Source organism: Rana temporaria, chromosome 2, assembly GCF_905171775.1.
Source record: "Rana temporaria chromosome 2, aRanTem1.1, whole genome shotgun sequence".
Taxonomy (NCBI): Eukaryota; Metazoa; Chordata; class Amphibia; order Anura; family Ranidae; genus Rana; species Rana temporaria.
In genome coordinates, this window is record NC_053490.1 from 137,158,615 (window position 1) to 137,173,794 (window position 15,180).

At 39.5% G+C, this 15,180-nt stretch overlaps 1 long non-coding RNA gene across 1 annotated transcript; it reads right to left on the reverse strand.

Moving 5' to 3' along the window:
• Positions 1-4,579: 4,579 nt before the first annotated feature.
• Positions 4,580-14,578, reverse strand: LOC120928558. The gene is made up of 2 exons (XR_005747225.1): positions 13,840-14,578; positions 4,580-4,715 (listed from the first exon to the last, which is right to left on the reverse strand). It is a non-coding gene; the product is annotated as an uncharacterized LOC120928558 (long non-coding RNA).
• Between the last annotated feature and the right edge of the window lie 602 nt (positions 14,579-15,180).

Consider the following 15,180-nt stretch of genomic DNA (forward strand, 5'->3'; position numbering starts at 1 on the left):
ACGTGCTGTGTGTCCTGGACAAAGGATGGTAAGTTGTTAACCATCTCTTTAAGTAGTCCTTCAAGATATTTACCTGTGCACTCAAGGGGTCCCTGGCAGGCAGAGACGATAGGTCTGCCAGGTGGCTCTCTAAGGTCTTTATGGATCTTTGGGATAATATAAAATGTTGGTATATTATAGTTTTGTACACGTAAATAATTATGTTCCTTATTGGTGAGCAGGCCTTCGTCTCTAGCTAATAAGAGTTTGTAGTTTAATTTAGAGACGACTAGGGGCAAAGGATTGTAGTCCAGTTTTTTATAGGTTGAAGTGTCACTCAAAAGGCGCTTTGCTTCGCGTTCATATTGTTTTTGGGTAAGAATTACCACATTGCCGCCTTTGTCACTATTTTTTATGACTATGTTTTTGTTGGACTCTAATTCATATAGGGCCTGTCTTTCATTGGCAGTGAGGTTGTCGGTAAATTTTTTGCTCCAATCTATTTTCTCTAGGTCACTTTGTACCATGTCCAAGAACATCTGAAGCCATCGATTTTTTGATAATGTTGGCATTCTTAGTGATCGAATTGTCAGATTAGGCCGTCGAATCATTTGAGATGGTTCATCATCAGATGATTGGTTCTCGTCTAGTAAAGAATTTAACATGTCGAGTGCTCGTTGGTCATCTGTTTCTAGTAATTCTGGTTTGTCAGTTGTAATATTGTCTTTTGAGAACAAGGATCGATAAAAAACCTTATGGAGAAATAAAGTAATATCTTTGAAGACAGTAAATTCGTCCATATTTGTTGCTGGCGAGAATGTCATTCCTTTCTGCAGGAGTTTAAGGTGATCAGGGGATAATTTAAGATCAGTTAGGTTAACCACCTTAAGATCGTTAGCGATCAGTGGTGATTGTGTATCACGCTTGCCGTCAGATTTGGTTAATTCTTTTGGCTCCTCGTGTGTGTACGCTCGTAAGTGCCTCTGGTTTGTTGTGGTTTTTTGGGGGGCTGTTTTGACTTTGGGGGTGATGTAGGATGGTCGTCCATAGGTACCCTGTGTTGGTCTAAAAAAATGACCGATTTTATTGCTCCCTCCTCTATATCACTCTGTGGTTTTCCACGACGCTGTCGTGATTGTGAACGTGTTTGACGTGTCACAGACCTACCACGTGTACGGTGTATCGTGAGGTCAAAAATCTCGCCCTTTTCGAAGTCCGCTAAATCACATTTGAATTTGCCCTGTTTAGTGATTTTTAAGTTTAGTTGAATTTTTTCAATATCCTTTTTTAGTTGTTCGTTTTGTTTAGTGAATTCTTCCTCATCCTTAAATGCGTCTAGTTCTTGGGCACTGATTTGGATTTGTTGTTGGATGGTAGTCAACTGCTGTTTTTCCTCCTCAACTATTAGTTCCATAACCGCTAGTCCATGTTTTATACAGAGATCTTTCCATTTCGGAAGGAAACTGTCTGTATGTAGATGTTCTGCTGGTATAGTTTTATCCCGCAGACCTCTAGGGACTATTTTATGTGAGATGTAAGTCTCCAATGAGGATACGTCCCATTTTCTATTCAGGTGTTTAATTAAGAATTTTTTGTGCTCTTTAAATTTGTTTTTGATTTCTTCGTTTTGGTCGAGTGTCTGCGGAGTATCACTATTAAAAGCAGATTGTATCTCTCTATCTATGTCTTCACCCAAGGTGAAGGCCATAACAAGTTTGTGGAATTCTTGGTAGTACAAGTGAGGCTGTTCTAAGTATTTGATTATGTGACTGTTATATTGTAGTTGGCAATATTATAAAGTGTGGCACCAGTTTGTTTATCCATGTTATACAAAATTTCCTCTTCCCACAGAAATTGGGGAAAAAGTGACGGAGTGGGCCATCATATTCAGATCAGAGCAAAATCAGTAGCCGTGTTCTTTCTTACATTATCTGTCCGCTACTAAGTACCCAATAAGCACCCAATTGTACTACTATGTGACTAGTCATTGTAATGAATGAGGCTGCAATAAAGACTCTTTACCCAGAGTGTAGATGTAGAAATTCCTAGCTATACAGTGTAATGTATTGTGGCCTGGAAAATACCTGCAGGCACGTTGGAACGGCTAGTTGGTGCTGTCCCAGCTAGGGGGGGCTAATGCTTTTCCTGCTATCCTGATCTCTTTGGTGGGTTTTTCCTGTCTGGTTCTGGCCCACATGCCTGTGTGATATAAATGGGAAAGTGGCCGGTCCGAGAGAGTTCAGAGAGAGAGTCCCTCAAGAGTCCCTATAGCCACAGTCATCACAAGATACACCACCACTCTTCTACTAGACTTTATTGGATATAGTTAATGAGCTCCAACTGCCGGAGAAGACCATCAGACATTCTGTCATTGCTGTCATTGCTCTCTTACCATCCTGGTTTAGCTTAAAGGGTTTGTAAACCCCTGTTTTTTGTTTTTTTTTAAATAACAAACGCTCACTGTGGGCATTTGGCGCCCAACTAAGCTCAAAAATCAATCAATCAATCATATCATACTTACCTCCACTGTGCAGTTCATTTTGCACAGTGTGACCCCGAACCTCATCTTTTGGGGCGGCACTCGCGGCTCCTCCTTGCGTCGGTAAACCCCCTGGGAGAAGTGCTCTTCCTGGGGGTTACCTTGCGGGGGGCGCTCCCGAGTTCAGCATTTGTGTGCATAGACACAGAATGCCGGACTGTGCCCCACCCCCACCGCCCGCGTCATTGGATTTTATTGACAGCAGCTGCTATCAAACAGCTGCTATCAATCTATCCAATCAAGAGCCGAGAACCCTGGGCAGAGAGGCAGGAATGAACGTGCTTAGGTGAGTAAAACGGAGGGGCTGGGGGGCCAGTCAGTATCAAAAGTTTTTTCACCTTAATGCATAGGATGTAGGTGAAAAAATATGAAGGTTACAACCCCTTTAATCTCTCATTAGGAACACAGTTTAAACAGGCCAGCCTGGGTTTCTCTTTCTAAAAGTATTGTCAGAATTAATGCTTAACATTACTTATCCTTTTCAGGTTATATTAGTGGTGCTCCACTATACATATGTGTATATAGTGTATATAGTATTCTGTGTTTGCCAACTGTCTTAACTGGCATTTCTTGTGGAAGCATTACCTCTCTTACAACAATATATTAACTGAAGTATTCCATTAAACGTTAATAGAATATAAACACTGAGGGGTTGATTTACTAAAGGCAAATACACTTTGCACTACAAGAGCACTGCAAGTGCACTTGGAAGTACAGTTGCTGTAGATGTAAGGGGTAGATCTGAAATGAAAGGAAGCTCTGCTGATTTTATCATCCAATCACGTGCAAGCTAAAATGCTGTTTTTTATTTTCCGTGCGTGTTCTCCTCAGATCTACAGCGACTGCACTCCCAAGTGCATTTGCAGTGCACACGTGGTGCAAAGTGGTTTTGCCTTTAGTAAATAAACCCCTGAGTGTTTATTACTTAAAGGTGCTGCAATGATGTCTGAACCCAGAGTGTCAGGTGGGTTGGAATGTTTGCAGGGTCATGGCGATGCAGGTAAATCTAAGCAGTCCCCAAGGGGGCCATGCTACACGAGTACCGTACAGCCTTGGGTTGTGCAACCCGTAGGAGAAGAAGAATGTCGTCTGTCATGGCCTGCAACAGAGACTTTTAAAGCGGGGGTTCACCCAAAAAACAAGTATATAACATTACATTCAGTATACCTCAAACATGTACAGTATGCCCTGTTTTTTTTGGGGGGGGTGTACATACGGTATTATCAGTATTTTCCTCCCGGCTTCCGGGTACTCACTCCCGCGGGACTGGGCGTTCCTGTGCAGTGCCGCAATGTCATCTGGGACTTTGCCCATATGATTAACGTGCCTGAGAAAAACTCCCACCAGCGGATAAGGCGCATCATGACTTTCCGAAAATAGTCGAACTGCGAGTCAGCGCTACACGGCTCCTAGTCGGTGCGCAGGCGCCGTATAGAGCCGACTCGCAGTTTGGCTATTTTCGGAAAGTGATGACGCGCCTTATCCACCCGTGGGAGTTTTTCTCAGGCACGTCAATCAGATGACATTGCGGCACTGCACAGAAACGCCCAGTCCCACGGGAGTGAGTACCCGGAAGCCGGGAGGAAAATACCGATAATACCATATAATACCATATGTACACCCCCCCAACAAAAAAAACGGCATACTGTACATGTTTGAGGTATACTGAATGTAATGTTATATACTTGTTTTTTGGGTGAACCCCCACTTTAACTTGGGATTTTCATTACATAAGGGGGAGTTTTTTTGTAGTCCACAGAATATAGTTTGGAAAGCTAATAATATTGTTTGAGGTTTCAGTTTAGTGTACAGGAATTACGGGTACACTGGATTTTCGGCAGGATTAAAAAATATACTCAACCTGAAAAAAGAAAACAAATGCAAAACCACCACATCTAATGACTGGTGAGCTGCAATATATTACATTTTTGTTTTTGGGTTTTGATATGCTTTGAGGTAGTCATCGCCAGGTCAGATTTGTCATAACATTTGAACAAACCATTTGAACAAACCATTGTACTACAATTTGGCTGAATGTTAGCATAAAACGACCATAACAAATGAACTTTGGGACCTTTATTTGCAAGTCTGTAAAACAGTCTGGAGATTTCTTGTGTCTATCTGATGACCGCATAAAAGACAAACAGGACTGGTGGCTTGTCCTTTGTAATCTTGATATGTTCTTCAGTGAAGAGCCCTGTGAAAAGACAACAATACAAATGGAATTCCATCTGTGAACTCTTATCACCCTGACCATATGACTCAGTCTCTCAAGGACCCCTGAAATCAGCAAGGAAAAGATTATCGATTATGTTATCATCGATCCAGTGTGTGGAGCTTCCTTTTAGTTAAACTCTTCCTCCCTCCTCTCTTCAAATTCTTGGTTTGGCATCATAAATACTTGGAGTTCCTTTCTCGTCACCCAACCCCCAGCCTCCTAACAAATCCTCATCCAGATATTTTGCTCAGCTTCAAACCAATACAATGAATTTACCCAAGGGTTGGACTCCACCTCCTTCACCTCCTCCACCTCTCCCTAAGGCATATATAGAAAAGTCTCTAGACAAAGGCAACACTTTTAGGTCACACGCTCCTTCCCCCATCTACTAGGAAGTGAGCTGACCACTAGATGTGAAGGAGACATTTGTTTACAAACACAGGAGCCATTGGCTTCTAAAAATGTGGATAGACTGCCTAGTATGTCCGTTACACAACAGTCTTTTCATGTTTTCCATATAATACCCATTAGTCCCAGCTATGAGCAACCACATACAATTAATATTGATTGTATACATATAAAATATGTTTGATTATATTTGCTGAAAAGGCCACTTTGATCATAAAAATAATTTTAATAAAATATGTGTTTATCTATGTACATACACTATAGGCGATTTTATGGTACCACAATTCTTATATTCAGCCACGTGTCAGTTATTTTCAATTACCCTCACTGATGTCTGTGCAGCTCTTTACAAAATAAAGGCAGACAGAACAGGTACAATACAATTTGATACAAAAGGATTAGAGCTATATGTAGGATTATATGTATAATGTAAACTCTTTTTATTCTAATGTGTATAAACAGTTTTTACTTTTTTTGTTCTATCCAAAAACATTACCGATCTTTGTCCCATCTGAAAATTTTTACCACAGTTTTTTTTCTTGTTCAATCTTTTTATAAATTAATAGGTAGATTCAGAAAGAGTTAGGCCAGCTTATCTACAGATAAGCCGACCTAACTCTGAATCTGCACCGACCTATGTTTAAGTGTATTCTCTAACAGAGATACTTAAACATATCTAAGATACGACGGCTTGCGCTGTCCTATCTTAGATTGCAATGTTTCTGATGGCCGCTAGATGGCGCTTCCATTGCGACCGGCGTAGATTATGTAAATGAGGGGATACTCCGATTCACGAACGAACGCCAGGCCGACGCAGTACTTTTACGCCGTTAGGCCGCGTAAAGTTAGTGCTAGGCTCTAGTGGAATAGTAATGTTAAGTATGGCCGCCGTTCCCGCCGTGAAATTCGAAATTTTTACGTCGTTTGCGTAAGTCGTCCGCGAATCGGGATTTACGTCGTTTACGTCCACGTCAAAATCAATAGGCCTGTACGGCGTACTTAGCCGCAATGCACACTGGGAAATGTAGTCGCCCGGCACATGCGCAGTGACGAAAAACTTCAAAAACGTGAGGTCAAGCCTCATTAGCATGAAACACGCCCCCCCAACCCATTTGAATTAGGCGCCCTTACGCCCGCTCGTTTTAGGCTACACCGCCGTAAATTAGCAGGTAAGTATATTGAGAATCATTACTAGCCTAGCTAATTTACGGCGGTGTAGCCTAAACAGGCTAGGCTACGCCACCCTAAAGTTAATCCATTGTACCTGAATCTACCTATTTGTGTATTAATAAAAACTAGACAAAATAGATTGCCACGTTTTTTTTTAATAAATGCATTTATAAAAAAGATTACTAAAAAGAGGTTCTTGGGACTTGGAAAAATGCAGAGCAGAAGAACCTAATGTGAAAATTGTTGCTATGGCAAATTATAATTATTATTATTTAATATAAGGATGTATATAGTGTCAACAGTTTATGCGGCGATTTACAAAATAAAGGGTGACAGAAAAGCTACAGAACAATTTGATGTAATAGGATCATAGCTTATACATAAATTAAGCTATTTTTTTTCTTGTTCTAACATTTATTTGTGTTGTTGTGATGTGTTTTTCTTTTTCTTTTTTTGTCAAGTCTGAAAAGTGTTACTGCAATTTGTTAATAAATGCATTTCAAAGTGAAATAAAAAGCTCACTATAAGGAGGTTCTTAGGACTTGTAAAAATGCTGAGCAAAACCTGATGTTAAAATGTATGCCAATTTTGTTTGAATAAATAAAAAAAATAAGTACTATAGTGGTCAACAAGCCAGTTCTAATGATTGCCACTCTTTATCTTTATTAGATTATATCATAGAGCTTTGTCCCAACTATAAGGAGGTTCTTAAGACTTGGAAAAAATGCCATGCAGAACCTAATAAAAAAATTGCCACCAGCTAATTTGTTGGCCTTTTGCCTCGTACACACGACCGTTTTCCTCTGCAAAATCCATCAAGAAAAATGCCGGCAGAGCATTTTTGCCAAGAAAAACGGTTGTGTGTATGTTTTTCGTCGAGAAAACTGTTGTGGATCTCGACGAGAAAAAAAGAGAACATGCTCTCTTTTTTCTCGTCGGGAGTCTCAATTTCCTCATCGTGTTTCTCCTCGGGCTGGTTTACGACGAGAAACACGTTCGTGTGTATGCTTAGAAACCAGCGCATGCTCAGAATAAAGTATGAGAGGGGAGCGCACCTTAGGTAAAAGTAGCGTTCGTAATGGAGATCGCACATTCGTCACGCTGTAACAGACTTAAATAGCGCAAATCGTCTCTCACCAAACTTTTACTAACACGCGGTAACACGAGATTAGCAAAAGCAGCCCCAAGGGTGGCGCCAGTGGAAACAAACTTCCCCTTTATAGTGCCGTCGTACGTGTTGTACGTCACCGTGTTTGAGAACGACGAGATTTTGTCTTGACAGTGTGTATGCAAGGAAAGCTTGACAAGATTCTCGTCAAGCCTGACAAGAACCTCGTCGAGGAAAACAACGTTTCTTTTACGACGAGATTCTCAGTCGTGTGTACGAGGCCTTTGACTTCATCTTGCTTGAATAAAACAAGAGAAATAAAAAATATATATATGATTGTCAAAGAACAAGTTCTAATATCTGCCAATATCTTTTTTTAGGTCTCTGTAGAAAAACAGACCTTTTCAGAGCTGTCGTAATTGTGTGTTAAAGTACATGACAAAGTGCAACACATTTTTGTTGAGTAGTAACAACTGCCTTTACTAAAAATAGGTAAAATGGGTGCTCAACGTGGCCAGATATTTATAGCACATGACATGAGGTCACTCTAGCTTTTGGTGTACTTATGGCTTTAAGGAGTAATATTTTTGACTTTTCATTTCACGTTTTCATTGAAGAATTGACAAGGAAAATACATACAATATGTAAGGCGATGCATATATATATATATATATATATATATATATATATATATATATATATATATACTGGGGGGAAAAAGGCAGAAGCTACGCAAATGGCACAAGGGACTTTAATTTCCGGAAATGGTTGGGCAAAATGGAAAAGCTATGAGGCTTCCTTTCTATACCTCAAATGTCTCTAGAAGCTTACTTATTGAACAAGATAGGGTAGTAAGTAAAGTCTTCTGAGGCATGAAATGTGTTACTTGCTTCATACCCCTCCCCCAAAACAACAAATGGAGTAACTGTGTGGCAAGAGGAATTACCTGGAATTTACATGGCTTCCCCATCCCCCTCAATTTACATTCCAATTCCTGAGAATTCCTGTCTTTCTCCATTCATGCAAAGTGCAATTAGCATCTCCAATGCAACTAAGCACAGACAACAACTGACAGACACATGTAAACACATTTATTCACTTTATTTAGGAATTTGCCACTGTAACCTTTCAATGGCGTGCCTCTGCACAGTGCAATAAAGATCCTCTTATCTGTAAATGAGAAAATGTATTAATGGTTGGAAGATGCAAAGCTCCGCTTATGATGAACTGCTCTATGACCATGATTTACTCAAATCCTCAATACATCTAGCATTGAATACAATAAAATAATATATAGTATGTCTGATTTCTTGTGTTCCTAGAAATTAAATATATATATATATAGTGTATATAAGTCAAATTTATACCTCAGTTGCCAGATGAACATCCATAACTAAATGCATAAAGCACAGTTGTTGCTTAAATTTAGATTTTTTCATATACATCTGTTTGATCAACATCAGTGCAAGTTATGGAATACATCATATTATTGTCTATTTTAATTTTCTACAAATGGAATTTAAAATTAAATGTCAATGTGTGTCAGCTCTGCTGTGTGAAGTCTCCAGCAGTGGTGCACATGACAGGGTGACAACACGGTAGTCCAGTCGTTAAACAGTTGTCCCCCCCAAATCAAGAAGTGCATAAACAAGGACCTTAGTGTCGGAATGATCAGGTATTATTTTAAAGAAATCTGTAAATTGAAACAGATTGAAAACCACTCTCGAAACTACTGTACATCAATGTGTTAAATTTGATGAGATTCTAGTGATTGGGTTTATTCCTACCTCAAGCAGGAAGGTTGATAGGTTTACTGCAGCTGCTAACATTTTTTTAGTAAGAATTTTCATTTTTATTGTCAGATCTGGTGGCCTCAAAAATGAAAGTAATTTTTTATAATATATGGTATAACAACGCAAATATATCTATAGAGAAAAATGTAAGGGACATGAATGACAGTATTTCAGCTATTCTTTGCCTATCTGAAATTATGGAATTGTGTGCTAGTTATTGTGGATTAGGCATCATTTATGAAAAGCGAGTTAGGTAGTAATTACATGAAACAAATCTGTTATTCTTTCAAATACTGAAGCAGTCCACTTAGGCCGTGTACACACGGTCGGTCCAAACCGATGAAAACGGACTGAAGGACCTTTTCATCGGTCCAAACCGATCGTGTGTGGGCCCCATCGGTCAGTTATCCTTTGGTCAAAAATTGTAGAACTTGCTTTAAAATTGAACCGATGGACGTCTAAGCGATAGGTCAAAACCGATGGTTAGTATGCAAAAGCATTGGTTAAAAACCAGCGCATGCTTAGAATCAAATCGACGCATGCTTGGAAGCATTGAACTTAATTTTTCTCTGCACGTCGTTGTGTTTTACGTCACCGCGTTGGACTCGATCGTTTTTTTAACTGATGGTGTGTAGGCACATCAGACCATCAGTCAGCTTCATCGGTTAACCGATGACAACGGTCCTTCGGACCGTTCTCATCGGATGGACTGATCGTGTGTACGCGGCCTTACTCAACTTTTTCTTTAGGCTGGATATGTCAGATAATGTACCACTTAAAAAAATTGGATTGGGTTGTTCAGGTAGGCTCTAAAGCTGGGTGTACACGAAAATTCGTTGAAACTTCTTAGTACATTCAAATGTCGTTTTAAAAGCAGCACAAGACTTTGTTTGCTTTTAACATTCGATTTTGGAATGATTGGACTTGACTGAACAAAAGCCAAAAACACAGTTAGAAATTCTTACATTAATGCCAAAAAATTCTAACCTGCTCCTTCAAATCTTCTCATCACTGCAGGAAAACAAACATCCATTTGACCCCACTAATGATTAGAAAAACAAACAAATGTCCATACAACATTCCTACAATGAAAAATGCTGAATTAAATGCAGTGCATACCCAGCTTTGCAGTATTAGTAGATGGGAAATTTAAATAATATGAGTAATCAAATCTGCAACAAAATCTGATGATGGTGATGAGACTCGTATCACATAAAGATTTGCAAAACCCTTTTTTTAGATTTTAATTGTATTGAATTGTATAGTGAAAACTGTTTTCCTCAGAATAGGGGATTTTAAATGGACCACAAACAGTGAAGTATGAAAAAAGTTTACAAATTTATTGGCATATACAAAAAGCTATTACAGAATGAAACATCAAACATAAAAGTAAAAAACAAACACATATACATTAAAAACTTGGTCTGAAAGCATAATTTGTTCCAGAAACATGCTTGCAATCCAAAGCACTTGTATATCAAAGCATTTTTTTTACAAGGTATAAAAGAGAAGAGAGGTACCTCTGATGCCCTGTACACACGATCAGTTCATCTGATGAAAACGATCTGATGGATTTTTTCATCAGATATCCGATGAAGCTGACTTTCATCAGTCTTGCCTACACACCATCAGTTAAAAAAAACTATTGTGTCAGAACGCGGTGACGTAAAACACAACGACGTGCTGAGAAAAATTAAGTTCAATTCTTCTGAGCATGCGTCGACTTGATTCTGAGCATGCGTTGATTTTTAACCGATGATTTCCCCACAGACGATCGTTTTTTTTTATCGTTTTTTTAACCATCAGATAATTTTAAAACAGGTTCTAAGTTTTTTCACCGATGGGAAAAAAAAATGATGGGGCCCACACACGATCGGTTCGTCTGATGAAAATGGTCCGTTTTCATCAGACGAACCGATCGTGTGTACGCGGCATAGGTGAAGCAATAAGTTGCTAAATGTTGTACCTTCATTGCTACATGTAACCATATTGCTACACTTAGGCCGCGTACACACGGTCGTTCCAAACAGATGAGAATGGTCCGACGGGCCATTTCCATCAGTTCACCGCTGAAGTGGCCTGATGGTCTGATATGCGTACACACCATCGTTCCAAAAACCGATTGGGTCAGAACGCGGTGACGTCAAACACACGACGTGCTGAATAAAACGAAGTTCAATGCTTCCAAGCACGCGTCGACTTGATTCTGAGCATGCGCGGGTTTTGAACCGATGCTTTCTGTACTAACCATCGGTTTGGACCGATCGGGCAGCGGGCCATCGGTTCGATTTTAAAGCATGTTTTAAAATTTTGGACCGAAGGACAACAGACCGATGGGCTCTACACACGGTCGGTTTGGACCGATGAAACTGAACCTCGGTCCATTCTCATCGGTTTTGTCCGACCGTGTGTACGCGGCCTGAGAGGTTCCTCTCTACTCTTTTATACTTAGTTGTGACATGACGCTACTCTTATATCAAGACATCGCTTGTATATCAAGGCAAAATGTATTAAAACATTTTGCTTGTCTTGCAAAATGCTCTCAAACCAAGTTACTCTCAAACCAAGATTTTTCTGTAATAGAAAATGGCTAAAACACAGCTGAGACGGGAAGCCCAAGGATTGTATTGAATTGTATTGTTGCTGTATTGTTTCCCTTTATATTGATGCAAAAACTATTGGCGCTATATTAATCCTGTATAATAATATACATCATTTTATGTTTTTTGCACATAGTTTGGTCTGTTGCATATTTAAACAATTGAACCATATGATTAAAGTGGACCTTTTAAGCCAATTAAGTTGCAACAGAACAAGTATTTTGTCATGGTTTAAATGTAAACACAGCAAATAAAGGATAACCACACCTATGCTAATTAAGAAAACTTCTCTTCCTGTTTTGACACCCTTTCATTGTTTTTTTTTTGGTTTCTCTTACAAATCAAGTCACAACCAGATACATTTCTAATAGGATAACGTTTCTAATCATATAGTAATTCGATTAAATTTATATTGCTTTATCTTGATAGACTTGGTCAATGCTTTACAATAGTGTTTAACTTCTGTAATTACAATTTTAGCAAAAAGACAATTGGCAGAGGGATGTTGTACAATGATTTTTATGTAGAGATTATTGGTCAATGTTCTGCTCAAATGAATCTCATTGCCATATTTTCTTTAACAATTGGAATTGAAATCAATAAATGTCTACCTCACATGGACCTTTTAAACATTTGTTTCCTATATGTGAACCCAGAGAAATTAGAGATTGTAGAAGAAAGATCTCCATGTAGTATTTTTTTAGTCCAATTTCTGCTGCTACAGCAAGGAAAACACCAATACTTCTGCAGCAAGCAAACTAGGGCCAATTACTGAAACTGTAAGGCCCTGTACACATGACCGAGGAACTCGACGTGCCAAACACATCGAGTTCCTCGTCGAGTTCAGTGTGGAAGCCGCCAAGGAACTCGGCGGGCCGACTTTTGCCATTGAACAACGAGGAAATAGAGAACATGTTCTCTATTTCCTCGCCGAGGTCCTCGTCGGCTTCCTCGGCCGAAAGTGTACACACGGCTGGGTTTCTCGGCAGAATTCAGCTCTGAACCGAGTTTCTGGCTGAATTCTGCCGAGAAACTCGGTCGTGTGTACGGGGCCTAAGGCCTCGTACACACGACCGAGGAACTTGTCGTAAATTAAACATCGTTTTCCTCGACAAGTTCCTTGTTAGGCTTGTCGAGAATCTTGACAAGCTTTCTTTGCATACACACTGTCAAGACAAAATCTCGTTGTTCTCAAACGTGGTGACGTACAACACGTACGACGGCACTATAAAGGGGAAGTTTGATTCCACTGGCGCCACCCTTGGGGCTGCTTTTGCTAATCTCATGTTACTGCGTGTTAAGTAAAAGTTTGGTGATTCGCGCTTTTCAGTCTGTTACAGCATGACGAATGTGCTATCTCCATTACAAACCCTACTTTTACCGAAGGCACGCTTTCATACTTTATTCTGAGCATGCGCAGGTATCTAAGCATACACACGAACGTGTTTCTCGTCGTAAACCAGCCTGACGAGAAACACGATGGGGAAATTGAAACTCCCGTGAGGAAATTGTTCTCTTTTTTTCTCGTTGAGTTCCACGACAGTTTTCTCGACGAAAAACATACACACGACCGTTTTCCTCTGCAAAAAAGCTCTGCCACCAAGTTTCTTGATGGATTCTGTCGAGGAAAACGGTCGTGTGTACGAGGCCTCAAGCAGGGATCCTCAAATTACAGCCCTCCAGCTGTTACGGAACTACACATCCCATGAGGCATTGTAAAGCTCTGATATTCACAGACATGACTAGGCATGATGGGAATTGTAGTTCCTGAACAACTGAAAGGGCCATAGTTTGAAGACTCATGCTGTAAAGTAATGTAAAGTATATCTGCTCAGATGATAGATTGAGTGACCCTATGATATCCGGCACATCATTCCTATTGAATATAAATAGCAACAACAGGAGGATTGGGATTATAGCGGTGTCCCAAATTGAAGAGAATACATTTCGTGTAAAAATAGAACATTTATTCATAAAATAACAACATATATCGGGTTCAATAAAAATCAGAGTATGATACAAACCACATAGAATCAATGGTGTCCATGTATAGAAGGTGATCAGTGTTTAATATTGTATTCCAACATGTTTTTCCAACTTTGGCTTCTTCAGGGCATTTCTACGGACCACCAATTCTCTTAAAATTCTATTAAATATAAGATCATATACATTATCAATAGTTATTCATACATTTAGAACACTTTCAATGCACACATATGGATTATTCTGTCCATTCCTCTATCAAACGCACCCAAAGAGACATCAAGGAGGACACCAAACAAGTCCACAAATTTGGAGGGGAGGCTTTGTGCAATCACAGGGGAAAAATGGGGACCAGGTTAAAGGAATATAATAAACAAAATGATTTTCAAAATATCATAAAGTGCTGGACATAGACAATATATGTCCAATGTATGGGCTAGCATTGGTCAATGTCCTGCTCAAATAATCTCATTGCCATCTTTTCTTTAACAATTGGAATGGAAACCAATAAATGTCTACATCACATGGACATTTTTAAAAAAATCTATAAGTCAACCCATAGAAATTAGAGATTGCAGTAGAAAGATATTCCTGTAGTCATTTTTGGGTCAAATTTCTGCTGCTGCAGCAAGGAGAACACCAATACTTCTGCTGCAAGCAAAAGAGGGCCAATTTCGGAAACTGTAAAGTAATGTAAAGTATATCTAAAGCCCCACAATTTATTTTTATTTTTAGATTAGAATCTTTCCATTGGGCAGTTAATTATTTTTGGAGATACAACAGGAAAGGAGGACAAGTTTCTCAAAAATGAGGGAAATCTCATATGTTTTTTTGCCACCTGTGTCCAACTGGGGAGATTTACCTTCACTTCCTGGCCCACAGCCAAACAGGAAGTGAGAGGAAATCCCTGTAAATTAGGAGAATTCCTTGGGGACCCCCAGATCACCAGAACTAGTGTCCCCCTATATTACCTTTCTGGGGACAACACAACATTTGGGATTTTCGTTTTACTTTCACTTTTAATGATAATGGTAAACAAGACAAATAGAGATTGTGAATCTTTTTAAACGGATGCACAGACATCAATAAAAATCTGGCAGGGGATCCAATCCATCACCACTTTGTCCAAAATGTAAAAAAAAGTTTTGCCTTTAGTTATACTTTAAGTGGTATGCTAATAACAAGGCCTCAGTATCACAAGTAAGGCCTTGTACACACGACCGAGAATCTCGTTGTAAAAGAAACTTTGTTTTTCTCGACGAGGTTCTTGTCAGGCTTGATGAGAATCTTGTCAAGCTTTCCTTGCATACACACTGTCAAGACAAAACCTTGTTGTTCTCAAACGCGGTGACGTACAACACGTACGACGGCACTATAAAGGG